The sequence below is a fragment of the Ranitomeya imitator genome, chromosome 2 (genome assembly GCF_032444005.1).
Source record: "Ranitomeya imitator isolate aRanImi1 chromosome 2, aRanImi1.pri, whole genome shotgun sequence".
Taxonomy (NCBI): domain Eukaryota; kingdom Metazoa; phylum Chordata; class Amphibia; order Anura; family Dendrobatidae; genus Ranitomeya; species Ranitomeya imitator.
The window spans coordinates 701,533,245-701,556,168 of NC_091283.1; the positions used below are offsets into that span (position 1 = coordinate 701,533,245).

The window sequence follows — 22,924 nt, forward strand, 5'->3', positions numbered from 1 at the left end:
ATAGTTGCCTGAGTGATGAATTTATAAATTCTTTGCCGCGATCCGTCTGCAGTTTCTTCGGTATGCGCTTATCATTTTGAAATATTAATTCGAACGATCTGGCGACACTAGCGCCTGTCTTGTTTGTCAAGGCCACGCACCATGCGTATCTCGATAGAACATCAATCACCGTCAGGATGTATTTGACATTATCATTTTCCCTTGAATAGTCAATTAAACTTACGAGATCCGCCTGCCACTGCGCATCAATGGCCGAGACGTAAATTTTATGTGTCAAAAAGCGTTTTCTAGCAGGCTTGTGTAGCGTGTAGGTGTCTTGCTTATTCAACCAAGCAATCACATCAGATTTCTTTATTCCGCGCGCTCTTGCAGATCTAAATAATTTGTCAATACCCGAGAATGATCCGGGTGCCTGGCTTGTAAAATATTGTTTTTCTAATATGGCATCATACGATTTAGACGTCATGATTGATTAAAATGATTGTGGCTCGTTAATCAAAAGCCTGCTTCTTTCAGAAATTCAGCTGTATAAAAATTCCTGTTTTAATCCGGATATATCATGCGTGAGTTAATGCATGCATTAATTGCATGTATGACTGTGTTCTGGGTGTTAACAGAAGGCGTGTGATGGGGCGTAACTGGGTGTGTTTCTGGGTGTTAACAGGTGAGCTGATTTCTGACACTCAGGATAAATACAGCTGGCTGGACCACTAAGTACATCAGACATTCACCAGAAGTCCGACTAGACTAAAAAGCAGAGCTATTCTAAATGTAAGTATATAAGACAGTTGTCTTATTATTCGCAAATGCTTAATTATATTTAACTATGCATCTCTAAAACCATAATTAAGGGAGTTATTAGTTTAATAAGTTAGTGTTATACTGGAGGCTAGCTGCATATTTAGTATCGCTGTATAATATAGTTTTACTGCATAAACCATATTCTGTGGTCCATAATTAATATAGAAAGACTTAGCCGCGGACAGCTATTATAACATAATTTATGTAATACAGTAGTTAATAACTGTTAATGCGCCCTAACTAGCGCATGCAGCGCTTACTTACTACCTGTGTTTTGTTTAACATAGACATATTTATAGTCATATTTATACAGTAGCGGTATATTTAGTGGGGCTGTTGTTGTGAGTTCTGTTTTTGGGCTCCCTCTGGTGGTTACTGATGGTACTGGGTGACTTGTCTTTCCTGGGTCTCTGGGTTCCACCTGTTCCATCAGGATATGGGAGTTTCCTATTTAACCTGGCTTTGCTGGCATTTCCTCGCCGGTTATCAATGTATCCAGTGTGTCTTGTTACCTCTGCTCCCTGCTCCTAGTACCTTCTGGTCAAGCTAAGTTTGGATTTTCCTGTTTTGGTGTTTTGCTTTATTTGGTTTTTAGTCCAGCCTGCAGATATTTGATTCTTTGCTGCTGGTTGCTCTAGTGGGCTGAAATTGCTCCTCATGAGTTGGCACATGAGTTCAAGTAATTTCAGGATGGTTTTTTAAAGGGTTTTTCGCTGACCGCGCAGTTCACTTTTGTATCCTCTGCTATCTAGCTTATGCGGGCCTCATTTTGCTGAAACTGTTTTCATACTGCGTATGTGCTTTCCTCTCATTTCACCGTCATTATATGTGGGGGGCTGCTATTTCTGTGGGGTGTTTCTCTGGAGGCAAGAGAGGTCTGTGTTTCTTCTAATAGGGGAAGTTAGATCATCGTAGGCACGTTCCCCGGCTACTTTTATTTGTGTGTTAGGTTCAGGGTCGCGGTCAGCTCAGGTTCCATCGCCCTAGAGCTTGTTTGTATCTGTGCTTGTCCTTTAGTGATCCCCTGCCATTGGGATCATGACAGTATAACCGGCCCACAAAGTGTTAATTGTATTGGCTGAAGTAGGAGGATAAGTAGTCTGAGGAAGTTTTTTTTTTTTTTTTCTCTTTCCCTCAGAGTTTGCTACCTAGCCTTATTGCAGCCTGGCTACTTTCTCCTCCTCTTAATCTTTGAATGGCTCTAATCCCAGCTGTTTATCATGGACGTCCAGAGTTTGGCTTCCAGCCTGAATAGTCTTGCCGCTAAGGTTCAAAATATACAGGATTTTGTTGTACATGCTCCTATCTCTGAACCTAGAATTCCTGTCCCAGAGTTTTTTTCTGGAGATAGATCTCGTTTTCTGAATTTTAGGAACAATTGCAAGTTGTTTCTTTCTTTGAAATTTCGTTCCTCTGGAGACCCTGCTCAGCAAGTCAAGATTATTATATCTTTCCTGCGGGGTGACCCTCAGGATTGGGCATTTGCATTGGCACCAGGGGACCCTGCGTTGCTTAATGCGGATGCGTTTTTTCTGGCATTGGGTTTGCTCTATGAGGAACCTAACCAAGAGATTCAGGCTGAAAAAGCTTTGTTGGCCCTCTCTCAGGGGCAAGATGAAGCAGAAATTTATTGTCAAAAATTTCGGAAGTGGTCGGTGCTTACTCAGTGGAATGAGTGCGCTCTGGCTGCAAAGTTTAGAGATGGCCTTTCTGAGGCCATTAAAGATGTTATGGTGGGGTTCCCTGCGCCTGCTGGTCTGAATGAGTCTATGACTATGGCTGTTCAGATTGATCGGCGTTTACGGGAGCGCAAACCTGTGCATCATTTGGCGGTGTCGTCTGAACCGTCACCTGAGATAATGCAATGTGATAGAATTCAGTCCAGAAGTGAACGGCAAAATTATAGGCGAAGAAAAAAGTTGTGCTTTTATTGTGGTGATTCAGCTCATGTTATATCAGCATGCTCTAAACGCACAAAAAAGGTTGATAAGTCTGTTGCCATTAGTACTTTACAGTCTAAGTTCATTCTGTCTGTGACTCTGATTTGTTCATTATCATCCATTTCCGTCGATGCCTATGTGGATTCAGGCGCTGCCCTGAGTCTTATGGATTGGTCATTTGCCAATCGCTGTGGGTTTAGTCTGGAGCCTCTGGAAGTCCCTATTCCTTTGAAGGGAATTGACTCTACACCTTTGGCTATGAATAAACCTCAGTACTGGACACAAGTGACCATGCGTATGACTCCTGTTCATCAGGAGGTGATTCGCTTCCTGGTACTGTATAATTTGCATGATGTCCTAGTGCTTGGTCTGCCATGGTTACAAACTCATAATCCAGTCCTTGACTGGAAATCAATGTCTGTGTTAAGCTGGGGTTGTCAGGGGGTTCATGATGATGCACCTCCGATTTCTATCGCTTCATCTACTCCTTCTGAGATTCCTGTGTTTTTGTCTGACTATCGGGATGTTTTTGAGGAGCCTAAGCTCAGTTCGCTTCCTCCTCACAGGGATTGCGATTGTGCTATAAATTTTATTCCAGGCAGTAAGTTTCCTAAAGGTCATTTGTTCAATCTGTCAGTGCCAGAGCATACTGCTATGCGGGATTATGTTAAGGAGTCCTTGGAAAAGGGACATATCCGTCCATCTTTGTCCCCTTTGGGAGCAGGTTTTTTTTTCGTAGCCAAAAAAGATGGTTCCTTGAGGCCTTGTATAGATTATCGTCAAGAGAGGCCTGGATGTCTTCCTGGAGCAGAACAATATTGTATCATACAATTATTAGGTTCTGTAGAAGGACGTAGATCTGGGTATTTATTATGATGGAATATAGGCTGAACTGGATGGACAAATGTCTTTTTTCGGCCTTACTAACTATGTTACTATGAATAAGATTACCGTAAAATATCAGTATCCTTTGCCATTGTTGACTGATTTGTTTGCTCGCATTAAGGGGGCTAAATGGTTCACTAAGATTGATCTTCGGGGTGCGTATAATCTTATACGAATAAAGCAAGGTGATGAGTGGAAAACCGCATTTAATACGCCTGAGGGCCATTTTGAGTATTTGGTAATGCCTTTTGGACTTTCTAATGCTCCTTCAGTCTTCCAGTCCTTTATGCATGATATTTTCCGTGGATATCTGGATAAATTTATGATTGTGTATTTGGATGATATTTTGGTTTTTTCTGATGACTGGGAGTCTCATGTTCAGCAGGTCAGGAAGGTGTTTCAGGTCCTGCGGGCCAATTCCTTGTTTGTAAAAGGCTCAAAGTGTCTCTTTGGAGTCCAGAAGATTTCTTTCTTGGGGTATATTTTTTCCCCTTCTACTATTGAGATGGATCCCGTCAAGGTTCAGGCTATTTGTGACTGGACGCAGCCTACATCTCTTAAGAGTCTACAGAAGTTCTTGGGCTTTGCTAATTTCTATCGTCGTTTTATAACTAATTTTTCTAGTGTTGTTAAGCCTTTGACGGATTTGACTAAGAAGGGTGCTGATGTTGCTAATTGGTCTCCTGCGGCTGTGGAGGCCTTTCAGGAACTTAAGCGCCGGTTTTCTTCTGCTCCTGTGTTGCGTCAGCCAGATGTTTCGCTCCCTTTTCAGGTTGAGGTTGATGCTTCCGAGATTGGAGCGGGGGCGGTTTTGTCACAGAGAAGTTCCGATGGCTCAGTGATGAAGCCATGCGCATTTTTTTCTAGAAAGTTTTCGCCGGCTGAGCGGAATTATGATGTTGGTAATCGGGAACTTTTGGCCATGAAGTGGGCATTTGAGGAGTGGCGTCATTGGCTAGAGGGTGCTAGACATCGTGTGGTGGTCTTGACTGATCACAAAAATTTGATTTACCTTGAGTCTGCCAGGCGTCTGAATCCTAGACAGGCTCGTTGGTCACTGTTTTTCTCTCGTTTCAATTTTGTGGTTTCATACCTGCCAGGTTCAAAGAATGTGAAAGCGGATGCTCTTTCTAGGAGTTTTGTGCCTGACTCCCTTGGAAATTCTGAGCCCTCTGGTATCCTTAGGGATGGGGTGATTTTGTCTGCTGTCTCCCCAGACTTGCGACGTGCTTTGCAGGAGTTTCAGGCGGGTAAACCTGATCGTTGTCCGCCTGAGAGACTGTTTGTTCCGGATAATTGGACCAGTAGAGTCATCTCCGAGGTCCATTCTTCTGCGTTGGCAGGTCATCCTGGAATATTTGGTACTAGAGACTTGGTGGCCAGGTCTTTTTGGTGGCCTTCCTTGTCGAGGGATGTGCGTTGTTTTGTGCAGTCTTGTGAGGTTTGTGCTCGGGCTAAGCCTTGCTGTTCTCGGGCCAGCGGATTGTTGTCACCTTTGCCTATCCCGAAGAGGCCTTGGACGCACATTTCCATGGACTTTATTTCGGATCTCCCTGTCTCTCAAAAAATGTCCGTCATCTGGGTTGTGTGTGATCGCTTTTCTAAAATGGTTCATCTGGTACCCTTGCCTAAGTTACCTTCCTCCTCTGAGTTGGTCCCTCTGTTTTTTCAGAATGTGGTTCGTTTGCATGGGATTCCTGAGAACATCGTTTCTGACAGGGGATCCCAGTTTGTGTCTAGATTTTGGCGGACGTTCTGTGCTAAGATGGGCATTGATTTGTCCTTTTCGTCTGCATTCCATCCTCAGACGAATGGCCAGACTGAACGAACTAATCAGACCTTGGAGACTTATTTAAGGTGTTTTGTTTCTGCTGATCAGGATGACTGGGTTACCTTTTTGCCGCTGGCCGAGTTTGCCCTTAATAATCGGGCTAGTTCTGCTACCTTGGTTTCTCCTTTCTTTTGTAATTCGGGGTTTCATCCTCGTTTTTCCTCTGGTCAGGTGGAACCTTCTGATTGTCCTGGAGTGGACATGGTGGTGGATAGGTTGCATCGGATTTGGAGTCATGTGGTGGACAATTTGAAGTTGTCCCAGGAGAAGGCTCAGCAGTTTGCTAATCGCCGTCGCCGCGTGGGTCCTCGACTTCTTGTTGGGGACTTGGTGTGGTTGTCTTCTCGTTTTATTCCTATGAAGGTCTCTTCTCCTAAGTTCAAGCCTCGGTTCATCGGTCCCTATAGGATCTTGGAAATTCTTAACCCTGTGTCGTTTCGTTTGGATCTCCCGGCATCGTTTGCTATTCATAATGTGTTCCATCGGTCGTTGTTGCGGAAGTATGAGGTACCTGTTGTTCCTTCGCTTGAGCCTCCTGCTCCAGTGCTGGTGGAGGGAGAATTGGAGTATGTTGTGGAGAGGATCTTGGATTCTCGTGTTTCCAGACGGAAACTCCAGTATTTGGTCAAGTGGAAGGGTTATGGTCAGGAGGATAATTCTTGGGTGGTTGCCTCGGATGTTCATGCTGATGATTTGGTTCGCGCTTTTCATAGGGCTCATCCTGGTCGCCCTGGTGGTTCTCGTGAGGGTTCGGTGACCCCTCCTCAAGGGGGGGGGTACTGTTGTGAGTTCTGTTTTTGGGCTCCCTCTGGTGGTTACTGATGGTACTGGGTGACTTGTCTTTCCTGGGTCTCTGGGTTCCACCTGTTCCATCAGGATATGGGAGTTTCCTATTTAACCTGGCTTTGCTGGCATTTCCTCGCCGGTTATCAATGTATCCAGTGTGTCTTGTTACCTCTGCTCCCTGCTCCTAGTACCTTCTGGTCAAGCTAAGTTTGGATTTTCCTGTTTTGGTGTTTTGCTTTATTTGGTTTTTAGTCCAGCCTGCAGATATTTGATTCTTTGCTGCTGGTTGCTCTAGTGGGCTGAAATTGCTCCTCATGTACCATGAGTTGGCACATGAGTTCAAGTAATTTCAGGATGGTTTTTTAAAGAGTTTTTCGCTGACCGCGCAGTTCACTTTTGTATCCTCTGCTATCTAGCTTATGCGGGCCTCATTTTGCTGAAACTGTTTTCATACTGCGTATGTGCTTTCCTCTCATTTCACCGTCATTATATGTGGGGGGCTGCTATTTCTGTGGGGTGTTTCTCTGGAGGCAAGAGAGGTCTGTGTTTCTTCTAATAGGGGAAGTTAGATCTTCGGCTGGAGCGAGACGTCTAGGATCATCGTAGGCACGTTCCCCGGCTACTTTTATTTGTGTGTTAGGTTCAGGGTCGCGGTCAGCTCAGGTTCCATCGCCCTAGAGCTTGTTTGTATCTGTGCTTGTCCTTTAGTGATCCCCTGCCATTGGGATCATGACAGGCTGTATAATATAGTTTTACCGCATAAACCATATTTAGTGACGCTGTATAATATAGAAAGACTTAGCCGTATTACCCATGATTTGCTTAGTATAAGAATATTTATACACGGGCCGCAGTTTTATTTGTTGGGGTATATAAATGAGTTTGACGAGTGGTGGTGTGTGGTTAATATAGATTGCACAAAAAATTTACACAGATAATTTATTTTAGATGGAATCCCAAAATTTTTCGGCTTTTTCCAGCCAAGCTGAGGATTCTGTGATAGGTATGTTTCAAGATTTATATACATGTATCTGTTAGCGGCCCATTCTACGTAAGGATTGTTTTATATAGTATCTTTATATTGTTTATTCTTTCTTGTTTAAGATGAATTAATCAGGGCCCTCCCCGATAATCTAGATGAATTTACCAGGAACACCCCCGATGCTGTAGATGAATTTACCAGGAACACCCCCGATGCTGTAGATGACTTTATCAGGAGCATTCCCGATGAGTTTTTCAACGGCTTCAGCGTGCCTACTCTGGAGTGTGATACACCTGGAGCTGAGTATAGTAACACTAATGCAGGTGCCGCTGCTGTGTGGGATTTGACTCAGGACATCATAGGTGCATTGTGTGTCTGCGTGTATGTATGTGTGTGTGTGTATATAGCTTTTAAGTATTTAGACGTGTAAATATATATATTAATTCTTTACAGATGTCGACATGTTTCCAGAACCAACCACCACGGAACACAATCAGCTGCCTGTTGAGGAACTGATGTACCAGAACCCCACGCCGAGAAACAGCCCTGTTTCTAGAGCCCCTAAAAAACAGCTCGGACCGGGGTGCCGGAAAGGAAAAGGTAATCGTATGAAAAGTTTTTGCACAACCGCTCTGATAAAATCCACCACGCCTCTACTAAGGCCTATATCTTTATTTATAGCTTGTAAACTGAAGCCTAGAAGAATTTTCACAAAAGAGAATATATCGGAGCTAATGGAGAGCCTCGCAGAAGCTACAGAAGACGCCACGGCAATCATTCACCACACATCGCTATCCCGTAAGTGTATATTTTGGTATACATGCAGAGTCTCTGTACAATCAATGATACACGTGCTTCACCATTGAGATCCATGGCACACACATATCTGACACATGTATAATCTTTCCTGCAGCTAAGCGCAGCGACCTGCATCGATCTCACACATATCTGACACATGTATAATCTTTCCTGCAGCTAAGCGCAGTGGCCTGCGACGGTCTCGCACATATCTGACACATGTATAATCTTTCCTGCAGCTAAGCGCAGTCATGAGAAAAACACCTCCAGCACCTCTACAGCCGCTACAGATCACCGAGAATGGCGCAGCACCAGCGTGGTCGGCAATACAGACGGCTAATGGAGCTGTTAGAGCATATCCGCTATCACCGATCTGCGTGGTGCAGGACGCAGGAAACCCTGTGCCGTCGGACCATCGTGAAATACCCCATTCAAGCACCGGACAGCCATCGACAATCCGTGTGAATGACCCCGCGCTACTATATCCAGAAGTGGTCGAGGCACCCCGAAAACATAAGCGAAAAACAAAACATGTTACAGAGCCACCAACCGCATCCTGCGCCGTGGGTGCAACAGCCACGATGACTCGTGAAGAGTATGATCGCGAGATTGATCAGCTCGCTGATGGTAAGCAACCATCCGTAGAACCGCTCATTATACGTATGTCCCACACTATGCAACCGTCAGCGCCATGTGTAACGGGGCCTGCTAATGCCTCTGGGGTCGGACCCTCAGGACCCTCTAATTTGGATGACATATCTCATGTCTGTGTATCTAACTCTGTTAATGTTAAGAAACGGTCAAAGAGGTCGCGGCCGGCTGATGTTAAGGTGTGTAAAGAGCTTAAGGTGTGTAAAAAGCCACGGATTCATGCGCCAGCTATAGATCTGCAGCATGAATCCCGCAGCTGGGGCCCCGTTGAAATGCTTGTGTTTCAGGAACACTTCGTCCGCTACTTACGCTACAAACGCTGGGTCCCCAAAATAATGTTTTTTTGCGATACTTTTGAAAAATTATTATCAACACAAAGCCCAACACAGGCTAATAAGTCCGAACTATACGCACTTCGGAGCCTGCTGCTGGATGGCGAGATAACAACTACAGCGACCCCATTATGACTAGATATGGTCGGCTACGGCATGCATAAACCACCTAAACTAACACTACCCAGGTATAATAGGGCTAGAGTTATAAAGAGGGCTCTAAAATTGTTGGTCAGCGCTAGACGGGCGCTATGCTCTAGGGGGCGGCGTGGTGACATGTGTCCTGCAATGCCTCTACAGCCACCACAGACGTCGTCACAAGAGTCAGAACAGCACTCACATAGCCAAGGCAGCTCTGCAGATGCCGCACATGCATCTACACAAAATTCACAAGCCGCAGACGCTGACGCTGCTGGTAATGTGTGGAGCCCCGATCATACAGTATTTTTGCAACACATCCATCATCATGAAAGAGCCCTCCGCAATTTCAATGGCCATATACATACAGATCATTTTAGATTTGTAAATTTGGAGCGTGTACGATCATTTGAAGAGGGCTTGAATATTGTTCATGAAGGCATTCAGGCATTACTGGATAGAATCATCAGGGACATTGAACCTGGCGACTTTGTACAGTTAAGGTTTGATGTCGGCGATACTTTAGACCCTATTTTCACTACAAAACAAACCCGTGAAGATTTTAATTCCGAATCTTTTTTAAATGCTGTTGCCCGCGCACTTCAAAGTAACAGTGAATGCATAGCATCCAATTCGCTAAAGCTAGTCGTCACCATCATTAAAAACCGATGCGGTGGTGTAAAACAAAAAAGGCGCTTGAAATCTATAGCGAGCAGTCAGATCATTAAACAAAAGAGACAATGGCTGTATGATTTTAACAATTACACGACAAATCTGTGTTTGGCTGCTAGTGTGTGCGCCCTGATGGACGACACGGATGTCACTGATGCTGTTTTACTGAACCGCTCTAAAAACATACACGCAGCACTGGGCATCCCTGATGATCAATTAGTGAGTTTTAGCGACATCCCTGGATTTGAGAAATATTTGGGGGTCACCATTAAAGTACTGTACTATAGTCAGGGCGATTGGCGTTACTTTCAGGGCGGTAATACACCTAATGACAAAACAGTATTCATATTGTTCCATGATAATCACTACTACGGGATCAAAAATATGAAGGGTTTTATCGGCGCTAAGCACTTTTGTGAGCTCTGCAATTCAGTGTTTCACCACAAAAACAACCACTCCTGCCAGTATTTGTGTAAAGCCTGTCAGAGAGAGAATTGTGAAGAAAGCAGACCCGACCAGCAGCCCAGATGTCCTGTTTGCAGAATTTATTGCCGCTCGAGCGAGTGCTTAGATTATCACAAACAATTGGGTTTAGGCGACCCAGCATTCTGCAGACTTAAAACATTTTGTGATAAATGCAACCGTTTTGTCCCCAGAAATAGCGAAACAGAGCATAAATGTAATGGTTTACGCTGTCCTGTATGTCGCAGACCTATAAATAAATTTGATGCCCATCTTTGTTACATGCGGAAGTATGTAGCACAGGATGAGTCAGATTGTTATATCTTTTATGATTTTGAATGTATGCAGGAGACAGGCACGCACGTCCCGAATTACATTTATGCTACAACGCTGTATGGCCACCCCTCCTGGGAGTTTGAGGGTGATACCTGTACACATGACTTTGTACAGTTCTTTACAAGCGGTAAATTTTCAGATCATACATTTATTGCACACAATGGTGGAAGATACGACGCATACTTTATTGTTAAGGAGTTGATTTCTGAAAAACTACAAGTACAGTTGATAACCCAAGGTGGACGGCTCTTGTGTGTGTCGCTACCCGATTTGTCTATAAGGTTCATAGACTCACTAAATTTTATCCCCATGAAACTCAGTAAATTACCACAGGCCATGGGCTTTTCAGGCGGCAAAGGACATTTTCCACACTTTTTCAATACCCGAGAAAACCAAAACTATGTAGGTCCCATACCTGATGTAAAATATTATGGGGTGGAGTACATGTCACCTGGTGAGAAGGTAGAGTTCCTGGAGTGGTATGAGACACAGGTAAATACAACTTTTGACTTCAAGACCGAGCTAAAATCTTATTGCAAACAAGATGTTGAAATTTTGAGACACGCCTGCGAGATCTATAGAGAGCGTATTATGCAGATGACGCAGAAAAATGTTAAAAAATACTGTAAGCGTCAAAAGCAAAGGATTGTAGTGAGCAGATGTGTTGATCCTTTTCAGCTCATCACCCTGGCCTCGGTGTGTATGACAATGTACCGGTTTAAATTTCTTCCAAAAAAGACAATCGCCATTTTACCTGGTGATAATTATCACAAGGCAAAAAAGCGCTACTCGACACCCGCTATACAGTGGCTCATGTATGTAGCCCACTCCGAGAACATCGACATACAGCACGCTTTGAGATGCGGTGAAAAACAGGTCGGGAAGTATTTTCTAGATCGTTATGCCTATGTTAGCGGCCAGCACATAGCCTTTGAATTTCAGGGGTGTTTTTATCACGGTTGTCCCGTGTGCTATAATGAAAATGACACGAATAAGGTCACGAGTACGTCCTACGGTCAGTTATATTACACCTTTTTAGCTAAAAAGCGTTACTTACAGTGTGGCGGGTACACAGTAAGACTGATGTGGGAACATGAGTGGAATGAAATGGTTGAAAATGATTCTAACCTTCAAACATTTCTTCGCCAGATGGAATTCCCCGTTCCTTTAGACCCCCGTGATGCGCTTTATGGCGGGCGAACTAACGCCATTAAGCTCTATCATCATCTGGAAGAAGGGGAGACTTTACACTACTACGATTTCACCAGTCTGTACCCCTTTGTAAACAAAACTAAAACATACCCTGTAGGTCATCCAGACATCATCTACGACAATTTTGGATTCATTAAAAAATACTTTGGCATTGCTAGAGTCAAGGTCTACCCGCCGAGAGATTTATTTTTTCCAGTTCTACCGGTAAAACTCAACAAAAAATTAATGTTTCCCCTTTGCTACACATGCGCTGCAAATTCCCAGGCAGATATTTGTGCCCACATTGATGAAGAACGGGCGCTGACAGGCACCTGGTGCACTATAGAGCTCGAGATGGCGATAGAAAAAGGGTATCGGATCGCTCACATCTATGAAATATGGCATTTTCCTAAAACCACTGATGATCTGTTTGCGCCTTACATTAAATTACATCTTAGGGATAAGCAGGAAGCCTCTGGTTATCCTAGCTGGTGTACTGATGACGCCAAGAAACGGCAGTACATTGACTCTTTTCTTGAAAAAGAAGGTGTCCAATTACGGCCTGAAAATATAGCTGTCAATCCTGCTAAGCGGCAGATCTCCAAGCTTTTCTTAAATTCTTTATGGGGAAAGTTTGCTCAGAGATCTAATCTATCATGTGCCAGCATTGTTAGGGATCCAGATGAGCTTTTTAAGTATTTGTTCCTGCCTTACTATGACATTTCGATGTTACATTTCCTTGATGATGACACCGCAACCATTAACTGGAAAAATGCAAAAGGCCACCACACACTCAACAAAAACACAAACATTTTTATAGCGTGTTTTACAACAGCGTATGCTCGGTTAGAGCTCTATTCGCTGCTGGACCGGCTGCAGGAGAGGTGCCTTTATCACGACACAGACTCAGTTATTTTTGTACAGAGAGATGGTGAGTGGCAACCGCCTTTAGGCGATTACCTGGGGGAGCTGACCAGTGAAATACCAGATGGTACACACATCACAGAATTTGTATCCGCGGGCCCCAAAACTTACGGCTACAAACTCCGGTAAAACTGTCTTAAAAGTTAAGGGGTTAACACTAAATGTTGGTAACTCTCAATCTATTAATTTCAACAGTCTGAAAGATCTAGTTCTGGACTACCCGCGCAATTCTGCCGCAGAAACTAGGAAACGTATTGTCGTACAGCAGGCGTCCATTGTGCGAAATAAAAAGTATTGGGATATTGAAACAAGGCCATTACGCAAAACACAAAAGTGCGTTTATACAAAGCGGCGACTATTAGACGATTTCACAACATTACCTTTTGGGTATTAGTCGAGTATTGTGATGGATACGCGGCTGCAACACCCGTTCTCGTGCATTCTAGCAGGCCCGTCTAATTCTGGAAAGAGCTATTTTGTAGAACAGCTGCTATATAATATTGAAGCTAATTTTTCTCAGAAACCTGATAATATTGTATGGTTTTATTCGTGTTGGCAAAAACTATATGATGAAATCTCTCTCTCTTTTCCCCACGCCAGATTTGTGGAGGGTCTGCCGAATACATTCGTAGATGACGAATTATTCCCCCCCGGAGAAGGTGAATTTGGCGATTGTTGATGATCTCATGGAGAGTGCTAGTGAGAATTGTGAGATAGAAAAAGCCTTTACCAAGTATGTGCACCACAGAAATCTCAGCATTTTCTACCTGGTGCAAAACATATTTTGTCAGGGTAAGAAAAGCCGTACGATAAATTTAAACACAAAGTACATGGTGCTTTTTAATAACCCCCGAGATAAATTACAAATTTTAACTCTAGCTCGTCAGATGTATCCCGGAAAAACACGTTTTTTCCTAGAAGCTTTTGAGGATGCCACGCGGGAGCCTTACGGGTATTTGCTTTTAGATTTGAGAGCTAATACTCCTGAGGATCTGCGTTTAAGGACTGGGTTGTTTCCACCCGCGTTGCCCGCTGTCTATGTTCAGAAGAAAAACACTTCTAAACTGTGAATTTTACCCGGTATCAGACATTCTACGCTGTGGGCGTTGTGCTGTAAAGATGTCTGAGAGGCTCCGGCGTAACTGGGCTCTCTTAAAAACCCTAGTGAAAGCAACCCCCGCTGTCAGAAAGTCTATTTTGCACGATGCAAGCAATGATTTAATTACAGCCATAGGCGAGATTGCTTTAAATATCTTAAAAGGCAGGATTCCGCTGAAAGAGCGCCAAAAAGGTATATTAAAGAAGTGGCGTAAAGCTATAAGAACACTGAGCGACAGATCTCAGCCCATAAAGAAAAAGAAGCGACTACTAAAACAGGCCGGCGGGTTTATCGGCCCTCTTTTAGCTTTTGCAATTCCAATAATAACAAGCCTGTTCGCCGGGAGATAATGGAGCATGCAGCGAAAATGTATCTAGTCCCCAAACAGGAGCTAGACAAACTAAGACCCGGTACTACAGATAACATACGCGACAGTGTTATTCGCCGCCTTGATGGTGAAATTAGCGACATTTTACAGCGTCGTGACATTCCCGATGATGTGAAAATTAAAATGTATAGCTCTGTGCTACAACGCTACTTGGTACATACGCGACACAGCTCAAAAGAAGTAACGGCTTTAAATCTCGTTAGCCCTCCTGATCCTGGTCAGCAGCAATTGCCAAATACCGACTCTGATAAAAATCATGAGATCGCTGAAATTGTCAGCCATATAAACCAAAGATATAAAAAGAATGCTGAATTTTTACTAAACAGGCTGCTGCAGAATAAAAATGTCACAGCATGGAATAATAAAACTGAATTTATTTTCAAAGGATCCGTAATACCAGGGTCTAACTTACTGGATTTGGTACGTAGTACAACGCAGAGCCATGCTCTCAACAGTAGAAATTTACCGCCGGGTTGGGATTCATTTATGCAGGCTATGGCCGAGCTAAATATGCCGTCTACAGTTGTGGGTAACACCGCTACTAGGAAGCTTTTAGATGAATTAAAAATTACCAACAGTGAGACACGCTCTGTATCTACACCGCTGAAGTTAGCGGCGGCTCCCCGTACAATTCAATCTTTACATTCCCCGTCATTAGGTACCACATGCGGAACTTTGCTACCTAAAAAAAGGTCTCTACCGATGCTACAAACCATGTGGCTCACGATGTAAAGAATGTACTGGCTAAAATGCTGTACTCGCCTTGTAACGCTATATTAATTATTTTGTAAGAAGTGTAATGATGTATGTTCATTGTACTATTTAATGTTTTTACTTTTTATATTCTGTAAGAATTTTATAGTATTGAAATGTCTTTGAGATGCTGTTTTATTGTGAGAAATAAAATTTTTTTTTACATTTTTACAATATCGTGTCTTTGGTTTTTTATTTGTATAAAACACACCGCTTCTTACTTGCGTGTTGTAACATTGGTGCATATTATATATATATATATATATATATATATATATATATATAAAATAAGTTGCCCAGTAACTTTTCTGTTTGTGTATATAAGGCAGCCACAAGGAGAAAATCTGCTACACTGTGAATAAACACAGCTTACAATTTGCTGTTAATGATCCGTCGAAACACAAATAAGTTTTCTAAGGAAGCGAATACAAAAACAAATAGACAGCTACAGGACACAATAACTTTTCTGTAGGAGAAAATCTGCTACACTGTGAATAAACACAGCTTACAATTTACTGTTAATGTTCAGTAGAATTACAAATAAGTTTTCTAAGGAAGCGAATACAAAAAACAAATAGACAGCTACAGGCCACAATAACTTTTCTGTTTGTGTAAATAAACATTTATTGGTAAAGCGATTACAACAGCAATTGACCTAGGCTTTATAAACCTCTGACCCGCAAATAACCCTACCATTTAGTTAATGTTCTGTAGGACCACAAATAAACAGCTTGGTGTGTTATAAGTTCTGCACTATATGAATACACTGAATAAAACACAGCTTGCAGAATCAAACTCGGGCTACGTATAAAATCTAATATAAAACAAATGAGAAAGGTGTTATAAACCACGTGTAAAATAAATACACGACTAGGCTATAATTATAAACATGTGTTATATAAACGATATCAAAAGGGGAAATCAGCCAGCCTCAGGGACAGCTGGCTGACAGGAGGAGGGGAGGGGTTACACACTTTGATACACTTTGATAGGGGCGGGGCACCTGTCAGATTGAGTTTGACGAAACCTAGCTCTGCTACACTACTGACCTTTGACTCTTTCAGTGCAGAAATGAATGTGTCACATGGATTTATGTCTTTCTACATCAATTAAGGAATTTGCTCCTCAGACCTTGTCGGGGCATCACAACACAGAACCAGAGGACAATAAAACATTCACACTCCTTATCTATAAACTATTCCAATATTTATGAACACAACTGTTTATCACTCTCCAATAATGATAGCTCTGCTTCACCTCACTTGCCTTATCCATTGAATTATCTTTCTGCTGTATTGTGTATAAATATGTGATTCTTCAGACGTTGTATTACTCTGTGCCTGATGAAGAGGCATGAGTAGTCTTGAAAGCTTGCAATTTGTTACCATCTTTTCAGTTAGCCATTAAAATGTATCAACCACTGAGGACTCTCAATTCTAAATATTTTTCTATATATAGACCCTGCACAGATGACATCCTCTTCTTTTGCTGCTGTATCCAGCTACAAGATACATTTTAGCATGGAGAGCTTCAATCGTAATCTTGATTTGTCATTGAAATTGGCTTTTGCCTTTATTGTGGCTTGTGAAGAAGAAAGAAGAAGACAAAGACGGAGAACACGTCGTCGTCGCTATTGGCAACAGCCCATCATTGAAGTATGAGAGAGATGTGGAGCCTACTACTCGTTGTACACCGAGCTGCATGAAAACCCAGAGAATATATATGTGTCTGAGGATCCATCACCAGGCCGAACACACAACTACGTCAAGCAATTCCTGCTGACCCTGAGGTATGTAACTTTGGAAAAGAAACACTTCATTGGTATTATTGTTATAAAAGCCATCTACTGATTTTGTTTTCCCATTTTCTGTTCAGCAGATTCCTGGCTACCGGAGAGACCTTATTATCTCTACATTTTCAATTGTAGATTGGAGTGTCCACCCTTGCTGGGATAGTTGCAGACACCAGCCATGCTGTAGTTGACATTCTGTGTGAAGAATTCCTTCCCCAACCCACAACTGAACTCTAGTTGGAAAATGCTGCAAAATTCCGGGACATTTGTAGTTTTCCAAACTGTTTGAGGGCTGTGGACGGCAAACACAATCGGATTATGAAACCTACTGGAAGTGGATCTGAGTATTTCAATAACAAAAAATACTTTTTGATTGTTCTCATGGTGATTGCAGATGCTGACTGTCAAATTGTCACCTTGGACATTGGCTCATTTGTATGAGGAAATGACTCTCAGACTTTCAAAGACTTGGACATGGGCCAATGTTTGTATGGGAATAATTTAAATTTTCCCCCACCACAACCTCTTCCGATTACTGAAGGACCGCCAATGCTGTTTGTTGTAGTTGGGAATGAGGCGTTTCAAATGTGTGCCAATCTCTTAAAACTGTACTCGAGTCGGGACTTGAATCATACCAAAAGGATTTGCAACTACTGCCTGACAAGGGCACGAAGAATTGTGGAGTGTGCCTTTGGTTTGCTGGCATCTAAATGGCGCATTTTGGGAACAACCATCAATCTAAAAACTGAGACAATTGATGAGATTGTCAATGCGTGTGTTGTTCTGCACAATTACAACCTGGCGAAAAAGCGACACCACTTAGAACTTAAGGAACCTGTTGCTAGCACATTGCATAATTACCAAGATCACCATATGAGGACTACAGTGGATATTGGACTTGTGGCATGGCAAAACTAAATGGTTTAATCCACTTGTAAGTAAATGTACCTGTAATGTTTGCTGACTTTAATAATAATAATACCGCCACTGGAACACTCGTTACTACTTCACCCAACAATGCAATACACACCTATATGTGTTTTTTCAAATAAAGAGACAAAGAAAACTCAGGGATTGTGAAAACAAAAGTCAATTTTTATTAAGAGAAATCCCCCCCAAATTTTTTTTACATACAGTACATTAATTTAACCAATAACAATCAGGTTTAGGTTCGGGGTCTGTCTGCTGGTGTGATATTGTGGACCTTGGGGGGTGTCGTGCTGGGATGATTGGGTATAAGTTGGTGAAGGAGTGGCTACAGGCCACTGATGCTGTGCTGGCCCTTGTTGCTATAGGTAAAGAAAAGTGTGCCTGCAGGTGATATCCTGACTGCGGATGGTAGGTTTGAGACTGCTGCATGGCCTTACTGTAAGCAGTCTGACATGCCTTCATTGCATACAGCTGGAGTTTACGTGGCAGGTTCTCTTAAATGCCCCGCTCTGTTTCAGAAAAAAAAGTCGCAATGGTCTCTGAAGGTCGGCTTCCTGGCGGTCAAGGCTTCTGTGGACTTTCTGGAAAAGTGTCTTCACCTGAGTGAACCCACTATCCAGTCTTTCTACAACTGCCCTCAACCCATTCTGGAAGATCGAGCTTAAGTGAATAAATTTGGGCATGATTGACCTCTCCTAGGCCCTCTGCTGCTGGCGAGAAGACCCAACAAAACCAGTGGCAGAGGGTTGGGAGAGGGGAAAACCTGATGGACTGACTGCCTGTTCCCCAGCCTGTGAAGCCTGCCTGGTTGCTCCATCACTGGTGGATGATTGGGACTGTTCGTTAGCTGGTCTATGAGGGGCCGCTACAACTGATGACAATCCAGGTTCTGTGGTGCTGCTCCAGTTTCTGTGTGAAAAATAAATTAAAAACATTTAAAAAAAAAAAATTAGTTTATATAGTAAAAACATTACACATGGCCATGCATACAGTTTATAGTAACACAACACAAAAGATACTCACATTTGCTGGGCAACCGCAGGCCTCAGGAAAGACAGCATGCAATGGTATTTGTATTTCATGACCTTTGGAGTAGCACCACTTCGAACCCGAATCTCCTCTCTTATATCATTATTGAAGCGATCCTTCATCGAACGCCAACAGGCTTTTACACTCTTCACTGTGAAGGGGGATAAAAAAAAAATTAAATTATAAAGCAAGGCATCTGACGCGTCAGACCACATTGCAATACTTATGAAAATCCTATCTGTATTGTGGGGTGGCATGGTCCCAATCAGCCAACAGCAATCTGGCCACTTCTTCCGAGACTCATCGAATCAATCGTGAGTCAGAATGCTGACGATCACGGTGTCCCACAGCGCTACTCGCTCTTGCACAAAAAGAATCAGTTGGTCATTGTCAAGGAAGGGTTTGCCTTCCTCATGTTGTGGAACCTATACATCAAAAAAAAAAAAAGCAAAAAATAAGTCACATAGTTTTAAAGATACAAAACTTAAACCAAATTCAATCACAACTCTGATAACGGAAAGACTACTTGCACCCCTTCTTTCCTCCACAGGAACTTCAACGACCCTGGGAAGATTCATTTCCACTTGACTGCTCCTGCTCTTCTGCACTGGAAGGTTCCTGTAAAGAAAGTACATGATTTACCAGATGTGTAGTATTGACAGTCAATACATACCAATCAGTATAGCAAAACTGATTAGTTCATCAGCGGCATGTCCACTCTGGGAAGCATTCATTCTTCACTGGAGGACATGTTGGAATAGCAGGCAGCAGTCAAGTGAAACACTAGATAACATAACAGAAAAGAACAGATAAGAAAAATTGAACTTGTTAAAAGAGCCAACAACAATGTAGCCAAAAAAAGAGAAAAAAAAAGGCAAAATTTAAAAAAAAATGGACGTCAAGACTTACATTACAGGCAGTAGTCCAACAGCACAACAGGCAGTCAGCACAGAAGGGGCAGCAGCACAGCACAGGAGAAATCTGGGACAGGACTAATCCAGCACAGGAGCACTGTACAGTCTGCAAGGAACAGAAAGCAAAACATAAAACACAAAGTGATGAAGAGTGTGAGACTGGGCACAACAACATAGTAATTGAAAAGTACAGACACTTATATTTACTTAAGTAGCAGCTGAGAGGGCCAGTACCACACCACCGGACAGGAGAAATCAGGGACCGCAGAAATCCAGGACAGGAGAAATGCAGGACAGGACTAATCCAGGACAAGAGCACCACACAGTCTACAAGGAACAGAAAGCAAAATGTAAGTACAGAGTACAGAATGCAGTGAGAGAGACAGACAGATAGACAGACATTTTCAAAGCTTCTATACTTACAGTACATACAGAGTCTTGCGATCACATCCAGATTCTTGAGAGTCCTGGACTTCCAGTGTCAACACCCCCTTTTATACAGCCGGGATTTGGGAGGTGCTGAAATCAGTTCCTGGACTTGCTCAGTCTGAAGTACACATGCCCATCGAACGCATCCATATGCATGTCATTGCACACCAATGCATTCCCATAGACAGAAATGTGTTGTTCTGACATACACATGCACATGCCTGCGCATATTTGATGGTTAAAAAAAGTAACATGTTGCGTTCGGCGGGAACCGTGAAACGACGCACGGTGACGCATCCGCATACAAACTGATGCCAATGCATGTCCCTGCTCACAAAATGTTATATACAGGTACACAAGATACATGCGTACAGATACGTTAATGTGAACCCAGCCTAAGACTATTGATGATCAGCTGGCCGCCAGTAGATTCTCAGGATGGAAGAATAACAGCCAGGGGCACCCCCAAGAATTTCTAGGGGTAATATTGCCAAATTACCCCCCACACTACTGATTCCTATCTGTCAGGTTCTCTCACACTGTTTCTTGCTTCTCAGACTAATTGGAAGGTGCTTTGTTAGGATTCATTTTTACAATATTCACTGTGGTAACATTTTGTGCAGGTTGACACAATGAAATTTATGTCTAATTTTATGTTTTAGTAAAAATGTTTTAAAAAACGTCATTTTGTGACACGATATTCTTTGAATCACAACTTTTTTTATTTTTATCGAACATAATTGGAGCTATGTGATGACTTTTTTTAAAAATTTTTAACATGAGTACTTCTTAGTGCTGCCATTTTAGATATATGTAACTGTTTATTTTCTTTTTATTGTTTGTACATGCAACTTCTTGGTTGCATCTCATTCTAATTTGGTGATATTAAACCTCTATTATTAGCAAGCTGGGTGAGTAATCCAAGAGAAATCAAAACAGGTAATAACAATTGGATACTATAAAACTTAACCTTTAATAGGTTCATTAAAAAATGTCATGGACTAAAACAAAAAAAGGGGGAAAAAAAGGAACCCTAGTGAATGATTGTGCCCTAAACCAAACACAGAAGGGGAAAACTACAAACAAAAAACAACACACCAAAAGTTTGTAAAATGACAGTACTATTAATCTCTGAATCAAAGGCATGTACAGTCAGAGATATGAAGCAAAAATCCCAAAAGCGATAACTCTATCTAGGCCACTTGAACAAGGTCAAATATAAGAAAACAAACAGTAGAGGAAGTTTCCATATTTGCAATGGTAGAACTTATATGCAAGATATATTATTATATAAACCAATATCTTGTTTATACCATAAAGACAATCCCGTGTTGGTGGTAGAATGCAACAATGAGTTATCCTATGGAAAAAATAGGGACTTTTGACCTATATTACTTTTAGGCTCCTATTATTATGTCAGAAAATTGCTTCCAAGTTCATATAAACTATTGTCAAACAATATGCTCGTTCATCATGAACCATAGTCACTGTCAATATAGCAGCATATCATAAAGGCTTCAAAAACCAAAGATCCAAAAACATTACCGCAAGCAGAGGAGACCAGATATATATAAGGAACCATGCATCAATTTGCCATCAATGCTCAAATTGCACGCTGGTATATATATATAAAACAATATGAAAAGAGTGTGGGTGGATCTCACCGCAGTTTGGAGAACTGTTGTCCCATAATAAAGACTCTCAGGGCAGTAAGGTGGAAATGAAGCCTGGACTATGAACAGTGTCTCCCGACGCGTTTCATCCTTGTGGAATCATCAGGGGAGTATCAAGATCTGCATTAGCTGATATTAAACCTCCTGTGGTCCGCATGGTCTTATGAGCACTTTCTGGACGAGGTCGCTGTTTCCTCAGTCACTACTGTTCAGGTTACAACTTGTTACACCAGTGTAACAAACAAAGGCTGCCCCACTTGTTATTTCGAGGGAAGAAGAGCAGCATGCAGTGATCCGTCCTTTGTGGTTTGATGGTGTCTGGTGCTGATATTTAGGCATTGTGCACAGTATGGAAAAAGTGTTTTGTCAAAAAGAAGTATGAATGGATAGAGAAGTTCAAGGAAGGTCGCACAAGTGTTAGCCATCAAGAAGTAGCTGAGTACTCATCCACGACTAATAACAACATTGAGGGTAAACTAATTTTTTTGCTTAGATGTGTAAGAGGATGTCTGGGACAAACATGTGTCTGAGGATCCATCACCAGGCCGAACACACAACTACGTCAAGCAATTCCTGCTGACCCTGAGGTATGTAACTTTGGAAAAGAAACACTTCATTGGTATTATTGTTATAAAAGCCATCTACTGATTTTGTTTTCCCATTTTCTGTTCAGCAGATTCCTGGCTACCGGAGAGACCTTATTATCTCTACATTTTCAATTCTAGATTGGAGTGTCCACCCTTGCTGGGATAGTTGCAGACACCAGCCATGCTGTAGTTGACATTCTGTGTGAAGAATTCCTTCCCCAACCCACAACTGAACTCTAGTTGGAAAATGCTGCAAAATTCCGGGACATTTGTAGTTTTCCAAACTGTTTGAGGGCTGTGGACGGCAAACACAATCGGATTATGAAACCTACTGGAAGTGGATCTGAGTATTTCAATAACAAAAAATACTTTTTGATTGTTCTCATGGTGATTGCAGATGCTGACTGTCAAATTGTCACCTTGGACATTGGCTCATTTGTATGAGGAAATGACTCTCAGACTTTCAAAGACTTGGACATGGGCCAATGTTTGTATGGGAATAATTTAAATTTTCCCCCACCACAACCTCTTCCGATTACTGAAGGACCGCCAATGCTGTTTGTTATAGTTGGGAATGAGGCGTTTCAAATGTGTGCCAATC

General features: G+C 42.4%; 1 long non-coding RNA gene across 1 annotated transcript; it reads left to right on the plus strand.

Moving 5' to 3' along the window:
- The first annotated feature begins 7,351 nt into the window (after nt 1-7,351).
- Nucleotides 7,352-7,949, plus strand: LOC138667698 (uncharacterized). The gene is made up of 3 exons (XR_011318892.1): nt 7,352-7,587; nt 7,679-7,825; nt 7,907-7,949. It is a non-coding gene; the product is annotated as an uncharacterized lncRNA (long non-coding RNA).
- The last annotated feature ends 14,975 nt before the right edge of the window (nt 7,950-22,924 follow it).